General features: G+C 35.5%; 1 protein-coding gene across 1 annotated transcript in view; it reads left to right on the top strand.

Annotated features, from left to right (window-relative positions):
* Positions 1–578: 578 nt before the first annotated feature.
* The window catches only part of CDH10 (cadherin 10), a 102,363-nt gene continuing 76,151 nt past the window's right edge, over positions 579–26,790 (top strand). The window contains exon 1 of the mRNA XM_040588233.1: positions 579–801. The gene's annotated coding sequence lies outside the window, so the exon portion shown is untranslated. The remainder of the gene's footprint in view (positions 802–26,790) is intronic.

Below are 26,790 nucleotides of genomic sequence, written 5' to 3'. Positions count from 1 at the left end.
GCAGTTCAATGAAGAAAATAACTACTGTCTGTGATTTCATCTGAGCCCTCCGAGGTTGTAAGTTAATTTGGCACCATGCTTTTTTTTTTTTTAATATATATATAAATATTACATAAACATTGCTGTAAGATGACTGATGGTATCGGAAAGTGCTTATATTTAATCCAGAAAAATACGGCACAAAAAGTGGGGATGTTTTCAGTATTTATTAATATGACAAGCTAAGCAGATGAGACTGATTACCTTAGACTTCAAAAACAGAGAACCATTCTGTAAGCGAAGGGAGGGCGACAGGCTTTAACAAAAAAGCTCTCCGTTTGCTGTACCCTCCCACCGCATTCACTTGCAAATCACTGTGTGCTTGGAAAAGCCTGCGCTTCCCTAGTCTTCAACCTTCCCAGGGTAAGTGCTGCGGCTCCATCAGCAGCGCCTCGCTCCGCTCTTGTCCTCGGAGGGAGAGTGAGTGTGTGCGTGGCTCTGCATGTGTGCATGTTGCGTATGTGTGCTGCTGCTGGTGGTGTGTCTTTTTTTTTTTTTTTTTTTTTTTTTTGTCTTTTTTTTTTTTTTTTTTAATCAGGAGCTCTGAATGAAAGCCAGTCAGGGGGAGAGCTCCCCCTTAGCTTTGGTTCCTGGCTGTCCAGAGTTAAGCGATGCTGGGAGAAAAAGCCTGAGTTAGAACCAAGTAGGATCTGTCTTAGAAAATAACAGGAAAAAAAACAAACAATAAAAGGACTGTAACAGCTCGCTTTTCAGTTTGGTTGGGGTGGACGCTACTTCACTTTCTCAGAACCAGAGTAAAAGGTAGGAGCCTTTATTTTATTTCCTTAAGCTCTTTGTAGTTGTTGTTATTATTAGTATTATAGCATAAACAGTATGGTGTTTAATGCAATGCATGGAATTGTTCTACTACATAGAACTTTTTACATTTTATAAATATGCTTCACGAGTAATGAGACGAGGGATAGGAAATAACTGCTGTGTATTCTCTCCTCAAAGTAAACGGATGTTGTATTTGTTCAAGATTGAAACACGAAGCATTTTATAATTTTTTATTCATTTTTTTCCTCCTAGTAAGCAGGCTATCTTTTGAGCAGCAGTTTCCATCTGTATTCGGTTCTTGCAAATTCGGGGGGGGGGGGGGGGGGGGGAGTGGGAACAATACTACTTGAATTGAAAAAAGCACAATGTATCATAGTGTAACTACTATGAACGTAGCATGAAGCACACATGTATGTGCCCTCACTTTCTGTGTACCTGTGTAAGTCTGTTACAGCTTTCACTGCTATTTATTCTGCCCTGAACTGAATTTCAGAATAATTATATACATTCAAAGCAAATGCTTCTTATGAAGGAAATCTCTGTGGAGAAGAATAGCAGGGTGGATTCAGGCAATATTTCAAATTCTTTGCAGAGCTATATACACACAAATGGGGAAAATATTGCCAGGTTTGACATTTCAGTAAAGGGGGTTGGGGGGAAAAAGGAAAAGGTGGAGGGAGGAAAATTTTAGTCTGCACCTGTGTGAGCATTTATTGCCACTGCTGCAATAAAATCCATATTTGATGTGGTGTTAAATTAATGCAGCACAATGCAAGTCTAAATCCATGTTCCCAACTACTAACTATTGACAGCATTGTCAGCTGCATTAGAAATTTGCAATATGCTAATATTCTACATGATATTAGCTGCAGCTGTAAAAATCTAACAGTCCTTCAGCTTAAGAGAATGCATCTGCACGTGCAATCAGCGACAAATAGCAACGAACATTTTAAAAGTGACCTATCATCTCGGTTGCTTCCACACAAATGGAGCTGTTGCCTGTAATTTTCATCTTTCATTTCAGTAAAAGCCTCTGTATTACTTCAACAGCACACTCACTGCTTTAAAGGTATTTTCTGACTTACACAACTTGTTGTGTATGCATATGCATATATGAGTGTGTGATCCCACGGTGTGGGGAAGCAGGTTTGTAAAAAATTGTGGTGGTTTGTTTTTTTGTTTGTTGTTTGTGGTTTTTGTGGTTTTTTTTCAAGATATTAGGCTTTGAATTTACATGGTGATATTACTGGAGGGGGAAAGCAGGGAGTGGGAGACTGGAAGATACTTCTGAATTTCTAAATCTTTTTAAAATATGCTATTTATAGGAATATTATGAGTCTGGTACAAGCATTTATTGAGATTTTCCAGTTATTCAAACTTTTATATTAATTGTTTACTTTTTTTAAATGTAATAGTAGTCTGTGCTATTTTAGAGAGATGAAAGAATGAACTTGGGGAACTGGGAAAGGCAAGTAGAAAAGACAAGCTATCTTTCTCAAGAGTTGAAAAACGGCTCTTTAGAGTCAATATGGGCTTAGCAAGAGAGGAATACTTCTTGAATTATAAACTGGTAATCTAGTTTGTGCCTGAGGGAGTTTCCTGATATTTTTATATACTTTGTTAAATAAAAGTATGAATGAAGAGGTCATTTCTGTAGCAGTTTCTGTTAATTTTAGTTTGGCTTTATGGCTGTGTGTTGTTCATGTGCTGTCAAGATGATTTTGTACACTTAAGCAGGAACTCTGTAACATCTGAGGAGTGATGATTATATTTCAACTTGAAACTACTGCTGCTGATCTGATTTTTTGTTGCTTTGGGTAACATTGGAAAACATGTCTTGATTGCTTGCTCTGCCAACAGTTTGTAATGCTTTGTAACAATTAATGGGAAAAAACCAACAAAATATATCTTAAAGCCACTGTATGTAGGACCTTCTATGTTCTCAAATGGTCTTGATGGCTTTGCATTAGAGTTAACAAGTGTAAATATACTAGAACTTTGTATTTGTATGTTCTCAATAGGTAGGATCTGTGAAGAAACTGATGAAATACTGAAATGTGCTCACAGTAGATCTGTGCCTAGCTGTATTTGCAACTGCATTAAAAAATGTTTTTTGTCAAAGTAAATGAGCTCATTATTAATTAAATGTAATTTTTTTACAATAATTAAATGTAAAGAGATATTCATAAGATACGTATCTATACATGCACACCAGTATACAAATTTCGGCTAAGTAATACAAGTTGTTTTCAGCTTGTTAAATAATTAACTCTAAAAGGCACAAAAGATTAATTTGACAATAATATATACCTCTGATTCTGAGAGGGTAATTTCCTGATCTCTGTGTGATTTCCCAAGAAAACATGTGAATGAAACACAGCCTGTCTCATCTGCATAATTCAGTGCAGGTGACTGTGTTAACCGTATTTACAGCCAGATTGCAGGTCATAGTACAGTTTTATACCTCGTAACAACCACTAGGTTGCAGCACTGGTGCAGGGGGTCAAATTAAGACTGAAGTACCATTGAAGGGTGGCAACGGGGTGAAGTTTCGGACTGTCATAATATTATTTTTAATTCATTACTATCACTTGACATCAAGTCTGTAAACGCCAAGACTTATTATTGGGGCTTCACAATATATTCTTGTTCCTAAATTAAAAAAAAAAAATCTGCTGTACAGTTAATTCTTTGGTATTATGTGACAGAAATGGAAGGAAAACACATTCTGCCCAAATAATCAGGGTTTAAGAAAAATTTTGTGAGTGCCTTAAGTAAACCCCATAAATAGACATTTTGTATTACTATTGTATTTGCGGTGGGCTTTTTGATAACATACTGATTGATGTATCATTTATTTTATTTCTCAATTTCAATTTTCCTCCTTTAAAACTTCTTTTCTTATGAGCAGCTTAAGTATGCCAAAGTAAAACATTATGAAGGGTGACTGCACGTAAGGATGCCGTACCACAGCACATTTTCAGTTGCTCTGAATAGTATGCGTCTATCAATGAAAGCTCATGCAAACAGTTCGCTGAAATCTTGACTATACAACATGCACACACTGCACATCCTACATCCTCAGGTCTACTAATGTGAACAGTTGCTTTTTGAAAAAAAAAAACAAAACATACTTCCTCTACTGTCCAACTTCTGGAAAAACTTGACGGCAAGAAACAACAAAGAAATAATGATATTCTGAATTCCGTCCTGAACTAAACGTTCCTTAAACCTCTCCTCAGGCCAAGAGGAACTCCTGTGTTGAATGCTGCTTGCTTTTCCCTCCCTGGACTTAGAACTCTCCAGCTCTGAGCCCTTGTCATGGCAACTTGCCTAACTTGCTGATTTCTGTGGGTTAGCAGCTCTACAATAGAGCAACAGAAAATAATCCTCATCTCTGGAAAGCTGAGTGTGTTACAGTTATCAGGCTGTATTACTACACACAGAAAAAGAATCATCTAGACCTGAGCACTGTTTTTTCCTTTGTTCTGTTCTCATCTGGTGGGAAGCCAGAACACCACCCAAATGAAGTTGGTTATACAAGCTTATATATTCTGTTTACTGGCTTATTAGTCTAATTTTTAATACAGGGAGGATTTGTCAAAAATCTGCCAGTTGAAGCTTTATACGTGTTTCTTCATACATGCAGTCTTCCTGATTATTAAACTTCAGTTACCTCAAGTGTGTGTATGTACAGTAGAGGCAAACCAGCAAGCAGAATACTGTACAAATTCTCTCTTAATTTATATCGGCTTTTTATTTGTTCACTTTTTCTGTAAGGTCCCACTACGGTTTCTTGCTTCTACTAACCTAAACAACATAGATAATATTTATCACTTTTTCATTAAGTGTGTCCAGCAGGAGGCATAAAGTTCTAGCAGTATCTCAGAGGTACTCCCCAACTTGTACTGTCACAGGGCACCTGATCTGGGATACAAATTCAGCTCTGATAGCTGGAAGTGTGTAGTACTATGTACCAAAAGGCCACATCAGGGGAATATGAAGACTTAGGAAATTAATGGGATATAACGAAAAGTAACATGGCAGATGTCCTTTTTAACATTGTTCCCGTGTGCACATCATTCTTCACACAATGTTTTTGGGGGTTTTATTTGTAACTTTATTACAGCATCCCTTAAATGCAACTCCAAGTGAACTTTGAATCACACAAGTAGGAAATTATGTAAAGAAGATGGTGTTTATGTGAAGGTAATGACTCAAAGAATGGATTGAGAAGACATGTTTCCAGAATTATGTTGCCCAAGAGCTAGAACTGTGTTCTTCTGTATTTTACAAAAATAAAAATAATTTCAAAATATTTTCTCATTAAAAACTGTTTATCATGTGCTATATGTTTGTTTTATGATTTTACTGTTACTATTCCATCACCTGCCACATTACGGATTGGATTTATTGCATTATCCTATTTCAGTGCTTTCCATTACAGCATACAAAACACGACATACCATCCCTTAGCCTGATCAGATCATGATCCTTAAAAATGAATGCAATCTTTATGAACTCTGCAGTGCTATAATATCCAGATTTTTAAGACATAAAGAATAGATACCAGTTTAATTTACAGGACTTATAAGCAAGGCTCAAAATGCAGTGTCCAGCAGGACTGTTAATTTTTTTCCCAAAAACTTAAGGTCAAGTTAAAATATAACTGAACTGCTATTGTGTGCTTGTGTCTACCGCACTTCAGTAGTTCACGTGGTACTTACACCTGTTTGATGAAAAGATTATCTTGTTACATGTTACGCTATCCTAATAGTAAGCACAATTAAAACAGAGATATACCTGTGTCTAGGAAATTTAGGTGCCGTGCATTCTGTAATCGGTTCCTCTAGGTATCACAAATGTACAGCTGTTTAACAGATGGAATTAAGAGAATTTTGTATGTAGACTTTCTTGAATATGTTTCACATTTTACATATAAGACAAACTACACGGACAAAATCTTTGAGTTTTTAAATAAAGGTGAGAAAAGAGATAGGAAGCCAAAGTATTTGTAATTATTTAGTGGTAATATTCAGGACAGAAGGAGGATGGTCGAGTTTATCCTGCTTCTAAGATTTCTAAGAAGAAATATTCCCTAAAAGTATGAATTCCTTCCTCTTACAAATAGTCACCTGCCCTTTCCTGATGCCTTTTCTGTGGTGAGTGGAACTGGGACCATAAATGCACATCACATCTGAGACACAAGATTCAATCAGTAATGTTGCTGTGTGTACAGTGTTAACATCCTTGCCTCTGTCCCCTGTCCTGGGCCGTGAAATGTCCAGGGCCAAGGCTTCTGTAACCCTGCAAAGGCCTTTGTGCCGGTGCTGTTACCACAGATGTAGACCCCTAAAAAGGAATCTGGGCACCATTTTGAAAATAGGTGATGAAAGATGAGGAAAAAAGACATCTGTTCCTCACTCAGGACACTGAGATTTTCATGACTCGGTCCACGTGGTTTAATAAACATAATTTATTTTTTTTTCCTGATATGGTTATCATTCACATAACGTTATCTTAACAATACTGCCCCTCACTAGACCTTAAAATGCTATCAGATATGGTCTTGACAGGCATATGGGCTTTAATTATGAACTGGGATTGTAGTGTCTTTTATCTACAAGTTCCTGGGTTTTGAGGGAAAGACTGTCATCTTTTCTGTGTGCATCTTTCTGTGCCACCGGTAGAGAGGAAAAAGGGGAGAAACACGTACCTAATGTTCTTGTAATACTATTCACAGTTTTCAGTCAAGACTACTATATTGAATTCTTTCAACTGTCAGGTTGTTTTCTCTATTTTTTTAAATATATGTACTTATATTTTCATGTTCATTCTGATCTTAAACTTTAGACAAGACTTGACTCTTCCTATTTGGGTCCCTCTCTGTTTTCTGGTACATAATGAGATTCCTTGAAGACCTATGGATCCTTTTTATCTGCATATTGCCAACAAATTAGTGAAAAGCAGACTTAAATATCATCGATTTCTCTACATCGGGAAAATTCTAAGTAATACGTTCACTGGAAGTATACATGTAGTAATTAGATAAATAAGATTTAATTCTTAAAACAATGTGGGGTGCTTTTTTTCACTGTTGAGGCTACTCAGATGACCTGGATTCTCAGTAGCAGACTGTCAGTTGTTAGAAGTAATTGCAATATGAACCCCCAGAAACATAAAAAGAATACAAAGAAGAAAAAAAAAAAAAAAGTAGAATGTGTTTAAAATAATAATAAAAAAAAATCCCCAAACATGATGAACTGAAGCAGGAGAATGTCCTGCATTAAATTGTAAGTAATAGTGCAGGCCTCAGTTTATGAATGAGTTACTGGGGTGCAGCCCGTCATTTTACAGCTATATGAAAAAAAATCGCTCACTTCTAAGAGCAGGAAACCAAGACATTTTATTCTGACATGAAAGACAGTTTAAGACCTGCTTAAGCATATTACACCCAGGTTTCCTAAATACGCTACTGCCTCCCACTTCCCAAGGCCAAGTTTTAAAGAGCATTTTTGTCTCCTACTTCTGTTTACCCCTTGGGATAGTTTCCACAGGCTTTTGGCAGAAATCTGTAGTGTCCATAAAAGAGCAGGACACAGAACACTGTCAAGAATACCGTTTTAGTGAAGTGTGATTTTTTTGGTTTTTCTTTTCTTCTCTGTTGGACAAAGTTTTTTGAGTAGAAGTATGGTGGTCGTGGTCAGGATATCACTGAAGCCAACATGTTGATTAAAATGAGTGAATCAAGCTCCAGGCATAGTACGTACATTTCGTTATTTCCATGACTTAAAACTTAGGGGCATTCTGTTGCAGTTTGTGATTAAGAACTTCAAAGCATATGTGTTATGTGTTACTGGATCTACTTTTTTTCTGGTTGTTACATCTGAACGGCAGACAGATGTATTTTCCTCTGTAACTTTTTTCTTTTATAAAATATATACTTTTTTCCCTTGCTTATACAATGCTTTCAAATTTCTTTTTTTGAGTGATTTCCAATGAAGTAGTACCCTGCTTTGACTAATTGGAGAAAATCTTTTCACCTTTAGAAATGTATTACTTTTTAATTAATTTATATTATTTAGACAGTCTTTAATCATTCTGATCATCAAAGAAGCTGATCTCTTTTCTAAAATCGAAGTATGTCTGTGGAATATATATACAGAATGGAACATTAAGATAAAATCATACATTTCTTCTTTCTATCCTTGACTAGCAAAGCATCTGAAGCTACTCTGAAACACAGGCTGTTTGGGCTACGTCCTAATTGTGACTTTGTTTCCTCTAGTTTTTTATTTGAGGTCAGAATAATGAGAATCAGAAAAAAAAAAAAAAAGATTAACTGAGACATAACGTGTTATAGTAATAATCCCATTAAAGTTCTGATGAGCGAAAATCTTCAAGAGAATTTAGGAATCTATGATGTGAATAAGTAAGTTCACTGGGCCTGAGCTATTCTAAACTGAATATCTAAAAGTATTGTGACCAACTGGAAAAATCAGTTGTTTAAGATCTGAAAAGCAAAGTTTTTTTTAAAAAAAACCCCAACGGTATAATTACAATTCATTACATTCGGGGTTTACATTCTACTTGTTATGCTAGTGTTTTAGAACAGAACTTACAAATAGCCATCTACAAATGAGGTTTTTGGGTTTTCATTTCTAACACCACCCACTTAGCTGTAGTTAAACACAAATGGTAAAGCTCAAAGTAGTTCAGCCTTGTAAACTGCAGGACCAAGAAAACTTGTGTTAACACGACAGTAACTTCTTCCTGAATTTTGGGTTATGTACAATCAGGAAGGGAAATAACCATTTTCCTTCTTCCATGGCTTCAGCCATCGAGACCCAAGGAATAAGTTCTTATGATGTAGGGCTGGAAGTGTACTGCTGTTTGGACCGCCTATGAAAGTCAGGTCCAATGGGATAAAAGCAACCTAGGTAGTGGGTCCAGCTCAATCTCTGGAAAAGTACCTGCAGTCTTCCTTACAGATATACATGACTGTGGGGTCGCTTTAGTGATGTGACTTGTTTCTTGTTGCTCTGGGTATGCTGGTTAGAGTCCATTCCTAGCTTTAGCATATTAAAATCCTTTTCACTAAAAAAGGCCACACAGGTAAAACCATGACACCTCAGCACTAAAAAAAATGATTTCTAGACTAGTCTGGAAGTTATTTTGTTATCGTTATCGTGGATTAAAACTGGATTATTGGTTACTGGGACAATAACATGAAAAAATGTGGTGTCATAATGGCATCATGACCGCAAAGAAAAATACTTTAAAGCATTCCACTTTATTTAAGTAAACAGAATACATCTCAATGATCCTAATGTGTAATCAAGCTGACTTCTTAAGGGTGATCCATTAGTGCTTTAAAATACATGAGCTAAATTGATGTACAGAAAAAAATATTTGAAGGTAGTTTAATACGATTCTGTACAATCAGAAATACTGGCAACGAAAATCAGGATAATACTGACACAAATATCATTCTTTAATAGTCTTGACATCGTTCAGGGTCTTTTCCCTTTAAAGGAAACAATTATACTGACATAAAGAAATTTGCTAGTGAATTACTAGCTTTATGTTCTGAAATGTTTGGTTGCTTTCTGCCTGAAGGCTATGAACAGTTTTTTAATAGTTGCTTTGTTGGATTTTTTTTTTTTAATAAATAAATGAAATGTGTTACATGAAATAATTATGTGTAGCAATTACGATTTGAAACTTTTCATCCCCCACAAGGCTTTAAGGTTTTGGTTTGGTTTGGTTTTGTGCCGTTAGTGCAGTCTGACCTGTTCCTATCGTAATACTGTTCTTTGTGAAGGATGAGGTTTTGCTGTGGGAATAGAAAAGCATTTATTTGACAGTGAGGTATCCTATAAGCTAGAAATACAGTTTCTTCAATATTTCTTACACTATATACCACACAGCTTTTTTAAGAGTTCACTAAATTTGGGATCAACTTTTTATTTTGATAAATTTTCCTTTGGGAAAGACTATAAAGCGTTGATGAGTTTGGAGTTATTTTTTCTTCCGTCTGTTTAGTTTTTATTCATACATTTACATATGTTCTCACTTTGCTGTCATCAAAAGGAAATAGATCATTCCAAATGTTCACTGCTTGTTCATCGCAGTTTGTAGGAAACTTTAGCTTCAGTAAATATTTTTTTCTCCATATTCATTAACTCTATAGTAAGTCTTTGAATTTCAGCAGTTTGTCAAAATAAGAAGAGTGTTTGCAACTTGCTAACCAAATAAAAAGTCAAATGTTGATGGAATTTCTTGTGCAATTCCCTGAAGTTTGTTCGTTTTTTCAGATGGGAACCTTAGAATGCAGGTATTTTTAATCTTTTGGTGCCATCTTGTGGCAAGAGGGTACCCTTCTAGCCCACAGTTTCTATGCCTACAAGCAAAATATCCTGCTTTGGTGATAGATATATATGTATGATTTTTTTATAGCGACTGTAAAATAGCAAACCAAGTTATGCACAGGACAAAGTTCTCTTTGGTCACTTCTTCTTTAAAAATCTTTTCAAGTGCATTGCTATAAATATTGGATTAGAGAAATCTCGCAAAAAAATTACTGTAATTAACACATAGACCCAGATTTTTCATCTGTAATGCATTAGATCTCTGTAGAATACTTAGATACTTAACTAGTTTAAGGCAATTGTCAATAGATTTTTTTCTGTGTTACTGTGCTAGATCTCTGTAGAACACATTAATTCTCAGCTAGCTCAAGGCAATATATTCACTTCAGCATCCTGTAATGTGTAACAGAAAGACAAGGTCTATGCTATCATTCTTGTTTTTCATTTTCTGGTTTTGGCTTGGGAAAATTCATACCAGCTTGCATCCAAAAATGCAATAACAGCAGGAATGCTGTTGATTTTCCTGATACTTTCATTGGGATTCAGCAAGATGAGTGGTTTGGTTCTGTCCTAAATAAATACTAGTTTAATACCTGCTTTTTTGGACATAATGCTTGTAGATGTCTGCATTCAGTACCGATCACATTCTTGTTCAATTTCCTAAGGAGTTTTCTATGTGATAGTCCATATTTGCTTTCTTATTTATCTCGGAATTCCAGTCATGCTGTGAGTTTTTAGATGCAAAAATATTACTCTCTGTCAATAGCTGGAAAAGAGAAATCAAGAAGTCAGTCCTGCTTTTACTTAAGCCAGTGGTTGTCATTCTTCCAAAAGTAAGGGTGAGGGGGGTTTTGTTGTGGTTTTTTGGGGGTGTTTTTTTGTGGTTTTTTTTAAAGACATTTGTTATAGTCTGGTCCAAATAACATCCTAATATCTTGTAATCATTGAAGATTAATGGCGAATTAGGACTTTGTGTGTTGTTATAATACCTTTTTACAGACAAGGTGGATGAAAGCACATAAAGATTAAGCTCTTGTACCTCAGGGCTAGAAAGCAGACAAATTTTGAACTTCAGTCCAGTACTATAGCCAGAAAAGAAAAAAAAAAAAGAAAAGTAACAGTATATTCTCCCAGCTGAAGAAAGAACTACTATCAATCAAAATGAACACCAAATGAAAACACTGTTTAAGATCTCACCTCTGAAATGTAAGTAGTATTCCAATTGGCTATTCTTGCAACGTCAGATACTTCCATCACCTGTAAGTATGACCAATACTGCCTTGTTATGTATTGTATGCTTTCTAAACTTACACAGAAAATAAACATATAAGGACAAGATAATACAAGAAAATAAACACATGATAAGGACAAGATAATACAAGACGTTTTCTAGCAATTAGATGGTATATATTAAAATGATAGTCACTAGAATGTGTTTTTTAATAGGCAATCACTGGCTGAGGTACAGTTGTATGCTGTACCAGCTCACGACTGTGATAAATCAGTCAACACCTGAAGTGTTTTTTTTGAATGGTTAAGAGATTGTGTGATTTCTCTGGTTAGGGTTAGCTGAGTTAGCCAGTGATAAAAATCCATTGCCTATCAGCAGGAATAGGGAGAAGAATCACAACGTTAATGTAATAACATACAGAATTTCAACAGCTTTGTACATATAGATGATGGTGTATTTGTTAGAATTTTTCCTTCTGATCAAGAGTAAAATACTCTTGACAATTAACACATTCTCTTTTTTTCTGTATCTTTTGGTGCCTTCTATAGCATACTTTGCCTACAAGTTTGAAGTGGTAGGTGAATTAACTAAAAGAATTGCAATTGCTCATTCCAGTGAATTCACATGGTGTCAATTCTCTTACAAGGAAGACAAACCTAACTATGTGTCAGTCTCTTTACGGAAAGGTGTGAAGCTTAAGATGGGACTCTAAACAGTATTTGTATAAATAAAGTTACATGATGACATATATAATATGCTAATAATAATTACACTGAAATCCAAAATCTAATTTACACCTTTGCGATCCATATAAAACCAGTTTCTATATCCTTCTATGATTTGTTTTCTAGGCCCAATAGAGACATTTTATAGAACTACAATTTCTGGGCCTGTTAGAGTTTATAATTTCTTACATTAAAAAATAGTCAGTATTTAGTCATTAAACATTAATTTCTGTCATTTCAGGGTAATCTGTGAATGGTCCGTAAAAATGGAATTTTATAAAGCTTTATAGAAAGTTATTTAGCAAAACTGCATCTTATCTTAGTCTGAATATGCATGGCACTGTAATATTCATGTGGTTACATTTAAATCAAATTGAGTACAGAATATTTTAAAGAATGTTCAAGAGGGGGAAAGTAGAATTTTGTTTTATAATATGAAAGTGGTAGTTGTTTTTTTTTTTTTTTTTTTATGGGGATTTAAAATATATTAAGGTATAAAAGATGCATGTAAGGCAGTCAGCATGCTTTACCTGAAACATGGAACGGGACAGGCAACAGATCAAGCAGAGATACAGAAATATGAAGTAGCACATTGTAATTTACCAAAGGGAAAGTCTTCAATAAGACGAGGTTGTGTTTATGCAGTGTAAAAAGCAGAAAGGTAACTGTGGTAAGTCAATGGATGTTGTAGAGGAACATACAGAGAGTATCTTTGGTTGATACACATACCTGAAGCACTTCAAGAGATGAAGTGAACGCTTATATGAACAGAAGAGTTTTGAAATTTGGAGAGAGAGTGTTGAAAAGGTTGCATCTCTTAATTCACATGAGAATGCGCTGCACTGGCTGTCAAAAAATGGAGGAGGAGCCCATTTGCAGAAGAAGCATGATATTCAGTGATAGAAGATATAATGATTTAGCCAAGGATTTGAGCAGAAATAGCGTTGACATGAGATTAAGAGAATTTACAGACGCTGTTATGTGAAGAGGGATGTAAAATAAATTTAAGGAATAACAAGAAAATGTAGATAGTTAGGAAAGTGCCCTGGAAAGATAAATAATTCAAAGTATCAATGTCTCCGTGAAGTTAGAGAGGGAAGAGATGATCATGTAAAACATGATCAAGTAAAGTGATTAGTCCTATTTATGGAGTTCCAGAGGGGAAAAGAAAGCAGAATAAGGCAATGATTTTGTGATTATAGTCAGGAACATTGGGAAATCTGTGTAGTACCGTTTCAGAATATGTTTTTGAAAGAAGTGGAATTGCTAGAATTTCTTCATCTCAGGTTCCAAATCCCTTGTATACCCCCTCTGCAAACTGCACCTGTTGAATAGTAGATTTTTCTCTTTCAACCCCAGTGTGCATAATTTAGTTAGAATTTTAGGTAGGTAAGTAAATACATTATTTATGCTGGGAACTGTTAGATCCTGTATATAAAAGGGAGAGTGAAAAGTTTCTGTCACAGAACTTGTCTAAATGATCAAAAGGAAAAAATGTTTTTTAAAACTGTTTCTGGGGTTAATCCATCAGATAAGGTTGACTGCTGATCTGTGGAACTTGTATATTTAGTGTGTTCTTACTGTCAAAATTATTTATGTCTAGTGTGACTACCAGCTAGTCTAAGCAACATGCACCTAGGCTGTGGCAGTGAAAGAAGAAAATTCATCCTGCTGTACAACTGCAGTAATGTATAACTGACGTGTTCAGGGCCTGAATGTCTGGAGAAATTCTAAACAAGACATAAAGGTCACAAAAGCACAGGATCCCAGCAACCATGGGTGCTATTCTTACATGAAAAACATAGGTGTACCATCTTTTCAGACACTTGCAGCAACAGTCTGAATTAGTTTGTTGCTATGACTTTGTCCTTCAGAGATTGCAGTATTTAGGGCAACCCAGGAAGTGCTATTTAAGTTTAAAAGAGAACTGCTAAAGTAAGAGTAGCGACACGGACATTTCAGGTTATGTGGTTTTTGGCATTAGATTGAAAGATCTTTCCTTTGCCGAAGCGAACTTGATTGTTTTCTTCTGAAGATGAATGGAGAAGCTTACACGTACATTAGCTGCAAATGAAGCACTATTCCTACCTTTTCCAGTGTATAAATATTTTAAACTGTCTTTAAAGTATGAATATACAAATAAGACAACAATTAAAATTATATTTTAGTGGACTAATGTAATGAAGTCTGTGTGCTTCAGTAATAAAACTGTAATTTCCAGCAATGGATTTATATTTGTCTCCCTTGATGCAGAGCATATTGTGACACCCTGACATGGAGAAAGCTGTCACTTTTGAGTATTATAAAGAGAATTCAGGAAATTAATGACAAAATAAATTGTAAATCCTTTAAAATGTAAGCAAAAAATCCTGCCTTAACAGATTTTAAAACAACAGACACACACACACCCCAATTTAACTATAATTTGGCAATAGCTTTGCAATGCCTTGTGCAGGGGAAAAAAAAAAATCAGATAAACTAAACCCTTGTGTTTCTAGAACGATCTCTCTCCAGCAGCCTTCAATCAAGTTCTCCTCAGCCAAAGCAAAAAAAAAAAAAAAAAAAAAAAAAAAAAAAATCCAGATACTCCAGTAGTCTTATGGTAGTCTTAGACCAGGCTACAACTCTTTTCTAGCTGCTCCAGTTTGTCACAACTGATTTACATGAGAAAGGAATGGTAACAAGGATCAGCTTTCCTGTTTTCTCTTTGTTAGTCCACATTGCTATCCACAAGAATTCTATATTTTTTTGCACTTTGACTATATTAGGGTTTTTCTTGCTCCTCATTTAAAGAAAAAATAAATATGAAGGAGAGTAAATAAAAGTTTACAGTGCCTCTTTCTGTGTGTTTTCGTACTTTCTTTGTAAGGCATTTTGGTTAACAGCAGCAGTCAGATGCTCTTGTCAATTATGTTACGCTTGAAATACTGTGTACTTGTTCACATGTAAGAGCCATGCATTCAAGAACCTGAAGATGCAGGGCTGGACAGCACTGCAGAAGCTCCTCATTGTCAGTGAATTTCTGGTGCCTTCTTCCTAATTAGGGGGAAAAGGTTTGCCAGCAGGGAGCACTGAAAGCCACCTCCTACTATGTATTGCAGTCTTGGAGGGTGCACTAAACTGCAGAAGTTTGAGGGTCACGGTTTGTTGTTAAACTAATGGGCTTTTGTGCATGAGAGACCACAGCATTTTGCAAATGACTTTAGCCTGTGTTTAGTTTCCAATACTGTTGACAAAATTTGATCATATATATAAATTTTAGCACTTCTTACTTTTATTTTTTAAATGCTGAGCGGATACATACACACTTACACGCTTCGGCCAACGTAGTCCTTAAAGCTGTGCCTTGTTCTGAGACTTTAATTTCCTAGCAGAAAGTAAGACTAAAAAGGCCCTGTATTTCTGAGGTTAGTTGGATGCTGACCATCAACCTCATCGTGTTTGTCTGTTTGTGCTTAGTACTGTGTTCAGGACTTCTAAGTTTTTCAGACATTCAATCAGTTTCCACCTAGATTTTTAGAAAACAGTAATTCTCATTCCTTATGTAATTCTAAAAACACAGTATTTTTTTTTCCATAACCTTTTAATGATATCCAATAAGCATTTGTCAGGTAGTTGATTTAATTGATTTAAAGACCAAGATGAGCATTCTGCTTTAGTAATGAAATGCAGAGGACAGTTGGAATGAATGAATTATAGATAGAATACATGTGATCAGAGTTCATCCTGGAAGAGAAGTGCAAAATGATAACTGAGCTAGGAAGCACTTAACTGCACTTTTGCTTCAGGGTGCGTTAAGCAGAAGTTTTCACATCCAAAGCAATATATAGAATTATATGTTTAATAAAATATCAACATGCTATCTCCTTAAAAAAGCTAAAGTCAAACACTGCCAAATACTATAGAATTGTTAAATCTTCAGCATAAGACTATGACATAAAAATATAAGGGAAATCAAATTAGAAGGTTTCACTTCTGTTTTTTTTTTTTATACACATAATTTACTTCTAAGATTTTAATGATTTTTTTGTGTTATCCTTTGTATGTTTCTGTTCCTATACTTTCCAAGATTATAGGTGATGTTTTTGTAATGTTTCTTACATCCTAATGTTGCCCAGCTTTACTCAGAGCTTGATGACCTGCTTTCTTTCTGCATTGTACAGGTGCTGGTATTTTGGTGTTTTTATGTGATAAGTTCTTTGCTTAGGACATGCTTCTTAGGTTCATTGCTTCTCACTTCATGTTTCGTGCCAACCACAAATGTTTGACTTTTGTCTGTATGATGTAATATAGCAAAATAAATGTTGAATACTTGCAAATCCCAGTTCTTGTGAATAAGACTGGCATTCACTGTGACACGCTAAAAGGAGCCTGTGAGAAATTTTATTATATAGCATAGAAAATAGAACTCTTTAAAAAAAATAAAATAAAATAAAAAGGAAACAAAATAGATTAATTCTGGCTAGGCATATAAAATTTCTGCTCCGGTGGGTTGCCAAATACTCTCATGCCTCTTCCCCGTATGCCCGTCCTGGGCCGTATCACCAGGACCATCAAAAACTGGTTAAACTTCCGATAGACGTAAATTGGGTAACAATGCCCTGAAGAAGCATGCCATGTAAGAGACAATGTGTCAAGCTAGGAACAAGAAACGTTAAAAAATCGTTCACACATAAACTCTCGTAAGTCCCTTTACATCTGTTCATAAAAAATAGACTGTCTCTAGGTATTAGTCCACACATCCAGATACTACTTTGATACTCTATGGTGTGTTGCATATCCTTACAAATAATTGTTGGGGTTTTTTCTTGTGTTTTTGCAGTCTTTTACTCATTTTTAAACATGAATTTTATTGTATGCTTTGGAGCTTTTAAGAATATTTAATGCTATCAACAGTGTTCATGCTGTACAGCTGTAGTTCCTGGATAATTTTTATTATATAATGGATATTACTTATGAAGATTTAATTAATTATCAAGAAAAGGCAGTTTTCATCATTTATTACCTATTAGTAGGTATGTGAAGTACTGGGGTTTTTTTGAGTTGCAACAGTGTTTGTGCTTAGGCACTGTCCTATTGTCTATTTGGTCACTGTCTGGTGGTTTGCAGAATAACAAGGCATTCAGTGTCACTGAAGAGCTTCAAGCCTTCTTTTTCTCCGTATAATACTTATATTTATACCTATTATAATACATTATAATTAACGAACCTAATCACTGCGCCCCCCTCCCCCCCATCTACTTTACTTAGTCTGTAGTCCTATTAACTCCTAGATATTTTTTTTGTTGTACAGACAATTGGACAGTTGGAGGGACAACATACAAAGATTATTTAGTGAAATATAAAATCATTCATAATTCCTTAACTGATCTTATTTGCTTTTAATCCAAAATGAACTAACAATCAGTTACCACTGTATACAAAACAAACTTAAAATCCAGTCTGCCTGATTATTTGGGATTATCAAATAATATCTAATACAGTTATGAGTGTATAGATGTTGAGAATGGCATTCTATCTCAGTCTCATCTTGGTAATTTGTCCCAGTCATTGGGCTGCTTTACATATAATCACAGGGGTCTTTTCTTTGTAAAGACACCCTGGTGGGAATTGGGACTGTTCAAAAGCCTTCCATCTGCTTTGGAGTCCTGTTGCATGATACTTGTTTGTGGAAGGATAGAGAAAATAGTGTTTATGGGGGAGAGAACAACCAGGACGTCTGAGCTACTTACTAGGAGATGAAACGTGTAACTGAGGGTACACATTATGTGTACAGGGACATATGGTTCCCTAAAGATGTGCAGCTTTAGACATTTAACACTATGCATGAATGAAAAGCAAACAGAAGCATCTTACTGTAGCATGTTGGAGCTTCCAGCATTTAGTAAGACCGTGTAAACTGTTTGATCTAGCTGCTTGAATTTTCTTGCTCTTTTGGAAGTATTTCTATGGGACATTGTATGGAAATGTGGCCTGTTAAGAGGCTGTCACAAATATAAGATACTTACAAACTAAGTAAACAAGATTGGAAAAACCTAGGAGGCAGGGAATAGTTCGCAGAGGTTTGGAATAACTTGCCCTAACTCACACTTTGCATCACTTTAAGATTTTTGAATAGAAACTCTTTCTCTGAGGTTCATCCCTGTCCAGTGGCTATGTATTTTATTAGTATGCTTAAGTAAAAACCCCATGAAAATATATAATAAAATAAATGTGGGAAAAGGAAGATAATTTCCTGGGACCTTTTGAGGCTTATGAAGAAGTAGTTTACCAATTTAAGAACATGGTTTTTGGGGTTTTGCTTTAAGATTTTTTTTTCTAAATTAAAAAATACTGATATGTTTCTTCTGCTTCTTCCCACCACAGTCTCTTTAGAAACATAATGGTTTGTGTTTGATGATAAATAAGATTAGATGAATCACATTAGATCTAAGTGTGATTTGAAATGACTGAAATATCTAGAAGAATCAGACATTATATTGGAGACAGGTCATCCTTCAGAGCAATGTGATTACAGTTTTCATACTCTTTTTCCTCTTGACAGCATTTTTTCTGCATACTTGGAAGCATTCCATCTTCCTTTCCTTGAAGATGCAGCGGGTATATAAGCTATAACCATTGTGTGTTCAGGCCCTTGGGCTATGTTTCCTGTTTGCAGTCATGTTAAAAGGTACTTCTGAAAATCCAGTAGTCTAAAGTGACAGCACTAGAAAAGCAAATGTAGGGTGAGCTACTACTACACAAAATATGAGTAGGCATTTAGTTTATCAAATTATGTTTAAACCCTAGAGGACTGTGGAAGCCAGCCTGCAGATATTACTTATTTTATGTTGAATCTAGGTTAGCAAACCCTTTTATTATTTTTTTTATTTCACAAAATAGGGTCTATGTGATTAAGATTGGCTCAAAAAAATTGTTTCTCCTACTTTGTTCAGTTACTGTGTAGAATTGAAAGATATCTGAAAACATATGTTATATGATAGCCTTTTGTTACTTTTTTCCATGTAAATAAGATAAAGTTCATGGTTGGTCTTCTGAGTATGGCATTTACAAGATTAAGGATGGATAGAGGTGGAAAGGGAAGTTAATCTCTAAGACAGTCTTAAGAGACGAATTGTACTATGTAAATGTGTGCTAGTTCTGTCTGTAGAAGTGATTATCATTAAAGTTACCCCCCCAAAAAAAAAAAAAAATCATTTGCTGGGCTGAGTTTCATGGGTTTTCCCCAGCTACAAATCATCCTCAGCCATTACTTCATGTCATGTTCAGCAGATAAGGATAACAGATTATCCCCTGTCTCTTTTACATAAGTCATATATTTAAAAGTTGTAACTCGTTCTCCCCTCTCACACGCTTTTCTGTTACAACCTAGTAGCACCGGTTTGTTCCCTTCTGCCAGGATAGTCATGACGACAAGTAGTCTAACCTGACTTCTGCACACCTCACTGAAGGTGTGTGTTCAAAAATGGATTTATTGTTTCAAAGCTTTGAGCCCTTTCCAAGTGTTGCCTGAGTAAAGAAGTTGTAATTTATTTTCCTTATAGGTAGTAATCCTCCTTATAGATCAGTTTCTTTTTTGGATCCAGATGTTACTGTTAAATCATCTTCAGTGATCTGTTTGCCTCAGTAGCATTATAAGATGGTTGACATTTACTGATATTTCTTTGTCCGCAAGGCATGATAATTATTCAATCATAGAAAGAATTTGGAGTGGAATTGGAGTGGAAAGTACATTTTTAATTTTTAATTTACATTTAGAGACAATACTGCTAAGAAAAAGACATTGCATTCTCCAATTTCCTTCATTCTATCCATAAAATCACTATTTCTCCACTGATTTTTGAACCAAAGTTTTTAACCTTGCCCTGTTGCTAATGCTGTTACAGAATTATTTCATCCTAGATACCTCTGACTTCTCATTTTATGCCTTGGCTTCATCCATTTTACCTCTTTCTTTTCCTGCTATTCCTTTATACTCAATATTCAGCAATACAATGTATTTTATATTTTTTACATGCTCGTTCCCCTGTGTTTTGGGTGAAATGACAGTGGCTTAGCCAAAGTCTGTTCTTTAGTACATTTCCTATCCCACTTTTGTATTAGGAAAGCTTTTGTTTGTGCCATATAGCTTCTTTCAAAAACTACCTCCTGCTCTGGTCTTCCTGTCTTTCCTGCACATAATATTATGATAAACTTCCAGTCCTATGGGATGCTTCACCAGCTCTCTATTATGCTTATGATATGATTTTCAACTTTTAAATCAAGACTTCAAGATTTACTAGGTTTGCTCATTATGCTTTTTGTATTAACGTACAGATGTCAAAGACATTTGATAGATGACTAATGCAGTACTTTCTTCATCCTTTCTGACTTGCTGTCACCTGTTCTTTTTATCCTCCTTGCCCTTAGACTGGTTTCCAGGTATTTCCTGTTTATACCTAAATTACATGTTTATGTTAGCATACCCATGTTTCATCTTACTTCAAAATCATTTTTACTGTTAGTAACTGAATATTCCTTCTCTATTTCCCTCCACGTGTCCCGTAAGAAAGAATTCATCTTTATCTAATAGCTCAATGAAAAATGTGCCCTAAGTGAGGAAGCCAAAGCAGTCCAGATGACACCATCAGTTATGAATTTATTTCCAGAATATTATTTTATAGATGTTTCCTTCCTAATAGGAAGGTTCTCTAAAAGGTGATGAATAAAAGGAGCCTGCTAACGAAAAGAGTAAGACGGGGCTGCAGAAGTTGATACTGTGGACAAAACTTGCATACCTTGGCGTGAATGAGCATTTGTAGCAGACCTCAGCAGCTTGCATAAACAGAGCTTTTGGGGGACAATTTTTCCAAATTAATCGAAAAGGTTGTGAACAGGATTTGGAAAAACACTGAGGCACAGATGCTTTGGAGAGGCTGCCGTCCTGCTGCAGACCAGAAGAAAGGACACACATGCAGCATCTGTCAGGACTGAGAGTAGAAATGACAGCAGCAGTGCTGCAGCTGTGATCTAGTTACTCTGCGACATGACTTCTTGCTGACCTCGTTGTTTGTCAGGTGGTGTTTGACATCTTACCTCACAAGTTGCCAGGAAGGTGAAAAACTTTCAACCGTATGAAAGTGACATATCATATTCAGTGTATGGCATTTTTAAACATCTGTCCGTCTCCTAGAGCTGGTGTATTAATTGTGGTTTTGGAGGGGTTTTTTCTTCTGTATCATACAGCTGTCTTAAAGAGTTGCACTGAGTAATGTGTTGAAGACATTGCAAATTGGACAAATTTATTTGTTTATAGGTACAGGAAAAAATTCACTCAAGTTCTTTTGATCTTCACTTACGTAAGAGTTATTAGAGAAATATCTATTTTACTTTATAATAGTGCTTAAAGCAGAGGTAGAAAATCATTGGTTGACATTTTCTGTTTTGCTGATGTGTATGTATATAATGTAGCATTGTAGTTCTGTGCTTCTCTTCACTTGGGAAGAAATCCCTAGAATTTCTTTAAATATGGTAATATACACTTTAAATATACATCACATTGAGCTCTGAGTGACACCAGTGAACATCTTCAGCAAGTACACTTCAGTCACTAAAGTAGCTGTCTTTTTGTTGCTGAAACTGAGAACAGATCCTTGACATTCTTCTAGTAGCAGAAATATAACACTTTCATTGACATCAGACTCTTAAGCTAGCCTGCCTTTCTCAGACAAGTGTTTGGAAGAGGACTGAAAGAAACACTGGGGATAAAATGAAAATGTTAGGAAAAGAAGGGAAAGCTGTCAACATACCAGTGAAGATCCATGTTAAACATGTAGGCTAGAGCAAGTAAGTAATGAATGGCACTGCATGGAAACTGCAAAAATTAACAGAAGGAATCGTAAAAAAAAAACCAGTCAATGGGATGTCTTACCATTTATTTTGTGTGACCTTTAAAGCCTGTTGAGAATCACTTTTACTTCCAGTTTGGAACTATTGTTCTCTAGGACCTCAAATAACCTTCCTCCTATGTTTGTCTACAGTCCTAACTTCTTGTAATTGCTTGCTTTAACATAAAGCAAGCTATAAATAAGAACAGAAAGCTTTAAATGTTTAGCATTGCTGACACTGGCATTCTGTCCATGCATTTTTCTTGGCAGGTGCAACAAACAGTGTTTGTAGTAGTATGACAGAGATTCAGCTTGATATAAGCCTTCCAGAAGTGAGAGGCTGGATGCCATTCTATAAAAATATCAAGGCAGATTGGATAAAAGAGTAATTCTTTAGCTACTAGTTAAGTCGTGGTACGCTTTAGATGGCAATGGATTTGCTTCCCCAGGAGCGATTTTGATCACAGATGGTCAACATCTCCTTCATTGACATTTCCCAGAATCTTTTTGTGCAGAAAGTGTCTGAGTATATTGTAGCTGTATTTGTACTCTTGTATCTGTATCTTTGTGAATTTATTTCCTAGCCAGCTTTTAGATGATAGGGTTAGTAGAAGAAACAAGATTCTGGTTTTCCTGATGATTTTGCAACCCAAGAATGTTAAGAAGAGTCTATTACAAATAGTTCTGTGGTGTTCTATAGTGATTTCCTCTGAGTGACTTGAAGGAATTTGTTGGTAAAAACATACAGGTCATCTGGTTCTTGTTAACTTGAAAGATTACATTTATTTAAGGTAGCTTTCTGTGAGAAGAAAAAATGGATGTACGTTGTGAGTTAACCCTGGTAGGCAGCTAAGCAAAACACATCCTCTCACTCCCTCCCTCTGCAGTGGGATTGGGGAGAGAAAGGTTAGGACGAAAGTGAGAAAACTCATAAAGACAGTTTAATAGGGAAAGCAAAAGCTGTCCTCACAAGCAAAGCAAAACAAGGAATTCATTCACTACTTCCTATCGGCAAGCAGGTGTTCAGCCATCCCCAGGGATGCAGGGCTCCATCAAACATTAACAGTTGGGGAAGACAAATGACATCACTCTGAACATCCCCACCTTTCTTCTTCTCCCCCCAGCTTTATAGGCTTAGCATGATGTCATACAGTCTGGAGTATCCCTTTGGTCAGCTGTCCCAGCTGTGTCCCCTCCTAGCTTCTTGTGCACCCCCAGCTTACTTGCTGGTGGGGCAGCATGACAAGCAGAAAAGATCTTGACTCTGTGTAAGCTCTGCTCTGCAATGACTAAAACATCCCTGTGTTATCAACACTGTTTCCGTCATAAATCCAACGCAGCACCATACAAGCTACTATGAAAAAAAAGTTAACTCAATCCCAGCCCAAATCAGTACAATGGGGAAATGAATTGAGGCATTATAGGGTTTTATGCATCTAGTGGGGTTAATGCATCTCGTTGTTTTCTGCCATAGCTGAGTAAATCTTTTCAGTCTTTTAAATTATTAATTGTTTTACAGAAATATGTTGTGTCTGTCCAAGCTATTAGAATTGCTCGACACTATAAACTATGTAAAATATCTTAGTTATATGCCACATATACCTCTATATAATTTCACATATGCAGATTTGGAGGGGTTTGCCTTTAAATATGGGAGAGCTGTCACATTCCAGTCGTCCTAAGAATTTTGTTCAAGGCAGTTTTCTCAGGGAACTAGGTGGTATTTACATCATTATTTTTTCACTTACGAGGATAAGATGAGATGGAAGTCTTTATCACTGAGCAGACACTGTTTGAATACACTGTTGACTCTTGGAATTAGAGAATTATTTTTCTGCAGTCTCTTCATACTTATTTGTGAACTTTACAAGCAAGAGTTCTCTTCACTTGCTGTTCTAGACTTTTGATAAATTTACAGAAGAATATTCTGTAGAGAAAAATGTGTACATATAACCTAAGACAGCATCAGTCATTCAGAATTAATATTAAGATGTTGCATATAATACAGCACAAGGTAGGGAATAAGCTGCTGTAAATTCAATTTAAAACTTTTGGTGTAAAAAAATTGCTGTGCAGTCTGTAAGCTTCAAAGATCAATACACCATTAATCACCGATAATTTGTTTTCAGTTTGAAAAAAGACTGTTGTTTTAAAAAACCCTTAAGTTAAATTATTAGCTGTGCATATTGTGATGAAACACTCCCTAATTCTACCCAGAGACTAGCTAATAATTGACAGACATAAAGAATTCCGATAATCTAAATGACTGTATTTCTCTTGCACAATTATTATTCATTCACAGTAAATACAAATAAACAGCGTTTTTCATACAGAAGTGTGTTTTGACTCCTAATTGACTTCCAGTAAAAACTAAACTATAAACATTTGGTTTCCAATTGTAATAGTAATTTATTCACCCTAGATTCAAAATACAGACATAAAAAAGGAGGCAGGTAATTGGAAAAGTTTATAAATACTGAACACATAAAATATTTTTTTGACTTATGTAAAACCACAGAAATCACAGTAGACCAGGTATATTGATATAAATAATTTAGTTTTACTGGGATAAATGTAATCCTACACTGGATCTGTCAGGAAAATTACTGGTATTCTAACTAACTCTATTTGTGGAAATATATAATGTTAATTACTATTCATTGTTTAACAAAAGAAGGAATTGGATAAACCTGCAACATACTAATCCATTTTCACTTAACCATGACAATTACCTTGCTATTGTAAATATGGTATTCTTAAGTTGTCTTGTAGCTGGTTTTAGTTTGCTTGCTAGCTAAATGTTACACCATATACATTGTTTGCACTATGCTTTCTGGCTGTTGTGGGTGCAGTTGGAGAATCATTTGAGCAAAACATCAGGACTCATTGTCACTTTGGATATGGTGTGGATAGTCAAATACTCTACCTAGTAGAGGCCCATGCAGATTTGCATTTTCAATTTGACTAAAGAGAGCTGTTAGGCAAAAAATAACCCCACTGGGTGTGACACATCATGGAGGGCTGGTCATTATTGGTTGAATAGTTAATATTTGTTGCTACATTATGAATGTCCGGTAGCCATGTAAAAGGCATCTGTGACTATAGTAATACAGAATAAAATAATAAAAATAAAAAAGCAACCAGAAGAACAAACGAAGCACAATTGATCAGAGGGGACTTCTCAGAGAAACAGAAGTGCATTTACTTGAAAGAGAATATGGAACAGAATTAATAATAAAATACAAATTAAAAAAAAAAAAAAAGACTTGAATGTTTTTAGTTTTCTCTTACTTTGCCTTCAGAACAGATATTTTTCCATCTTCATATAATATTCTTACTACTAAATAATTTTGATGAATAAGTATCCCCATGTCTGCAGAGTTTATATATACACACATATATATATATAAACAAAGCAAACAAGTAACTGTACTCAGAGCTAGATAACTTAAAACTGTGTCAGCTGCCCAGCCACCTCTCAGATAGCACTTGCAATAAAACCATTACTGTCTGAAGAGCTCCAGTTTTGTAATCATCTCACAGAATTAAGCTGGGAAAGAAACCACTGTAACACTAAAATCTATCCAAAAAACTAATTGTATCTGTACTCCTCCCGCTTTTTTTCATCTTGACATTTTACATTATTCCTAGTTCCTGACAATTTTACCAAAAAAATTACAGATCATTGCTTTGCTTATATGACTATTTTCTTCCTTTCTTTCATTCTTAGTTTTTGTCCAAAAGGAGGATGTCTCCTTTTGAGTGAAAAAGATGAAAACTCTCAGCAGATGCTAGTTTTAAACAATGCACTGGTAGGCACTGTAGCTGCTATATATATATTACCTGCCAGTTGCCAATTCACCATATTCCGGTGTTCCAACTTAGAAGTCTGGTTCGCCAAAAATGGTTGTAAGTGTAGAAAGGTAACATCTGTCCCCAAAGCAATCCTTAATGAAGTTCTCACCTTCCAATCATTATTTTATAAATTCTGAAAGCCCACAAAAGTGGAACATTGCTTTTATTGTCTGAATTGTTTCTAGTAAAGATATTGTATAGGAAATCTGAGTTATTTGCAAATTATATTGTGACCTCATTCTTTTTACTAAAGATTATTACAAAATAAAGTTAATTTACTGTGCAGATGTTACTCTATGCCATTCTGCCACAACAAAAACCAAAACCAACCAACCAAACCCAAACCAACAAAGAAACCACCAACAAAAAAACCCTTAAATCTGGTACTCAATGCTATCTTTATTCTGTTAGGTACTGTCTAATGGTTTAATACGGTCTGTTGGATAATTGCTTCAGAGCAATGCTAGTGGTCATTGGGGAGGGGGGAAAGAAGGACAATCTTTTCTGTGAGAAGGATCACAACCAACCTGTTCAGGTGTCCACAAGTTTAGAGCACTTCAGTTTTCAAAGTCTCTAAATAGAACAAGATTAACCTAAAATTCATGTGTAATTAGAGCTTTTTGTGATTGTTAAATGAAAAATTAGGTCTTGTAAGTCTTAAAATATGTTTTCAAATTGGGTTAGCACCTTGGAAATGATTGATGAAAGTGCTGTTTTATCCAGGAATTTTGTGTGGCTCCTAGAGATACTAATTGATGTTGCAAGCAGAAGGCAAGAGCAGTGAGAAATTGCCAGAATGCAGATTAGCAACAGCTATAATATTCTGCCTAGCTTTGATTTTTCCTCCTCTGAGGCCTTCTTGAAAGGTATGACTACTGGGCAGCTGTCATTCTCTCTTAACTTTTTTTCTGTTTCATCAACTA

Source organism: Falco naumanni, chromosome 3 (assembly GCF_017639655.2).
Source record: "Falco naumanni isolate bFalNau1 chromosome 3, bFalNau1.pat, whole genome shotgun sequence".
In the NCBI taxonomy this organism is placed as follows: domain Eukaryota; kingdom Metazoa; phylum Chordata; class Aves; order Falconiformes; family Falconidae; genus Falco; species Falco naumanni.
Note: the sequence above shows the minus strand (reverse complement) of the source record. Positions and strands in the feature narration are given on the sequence as shown.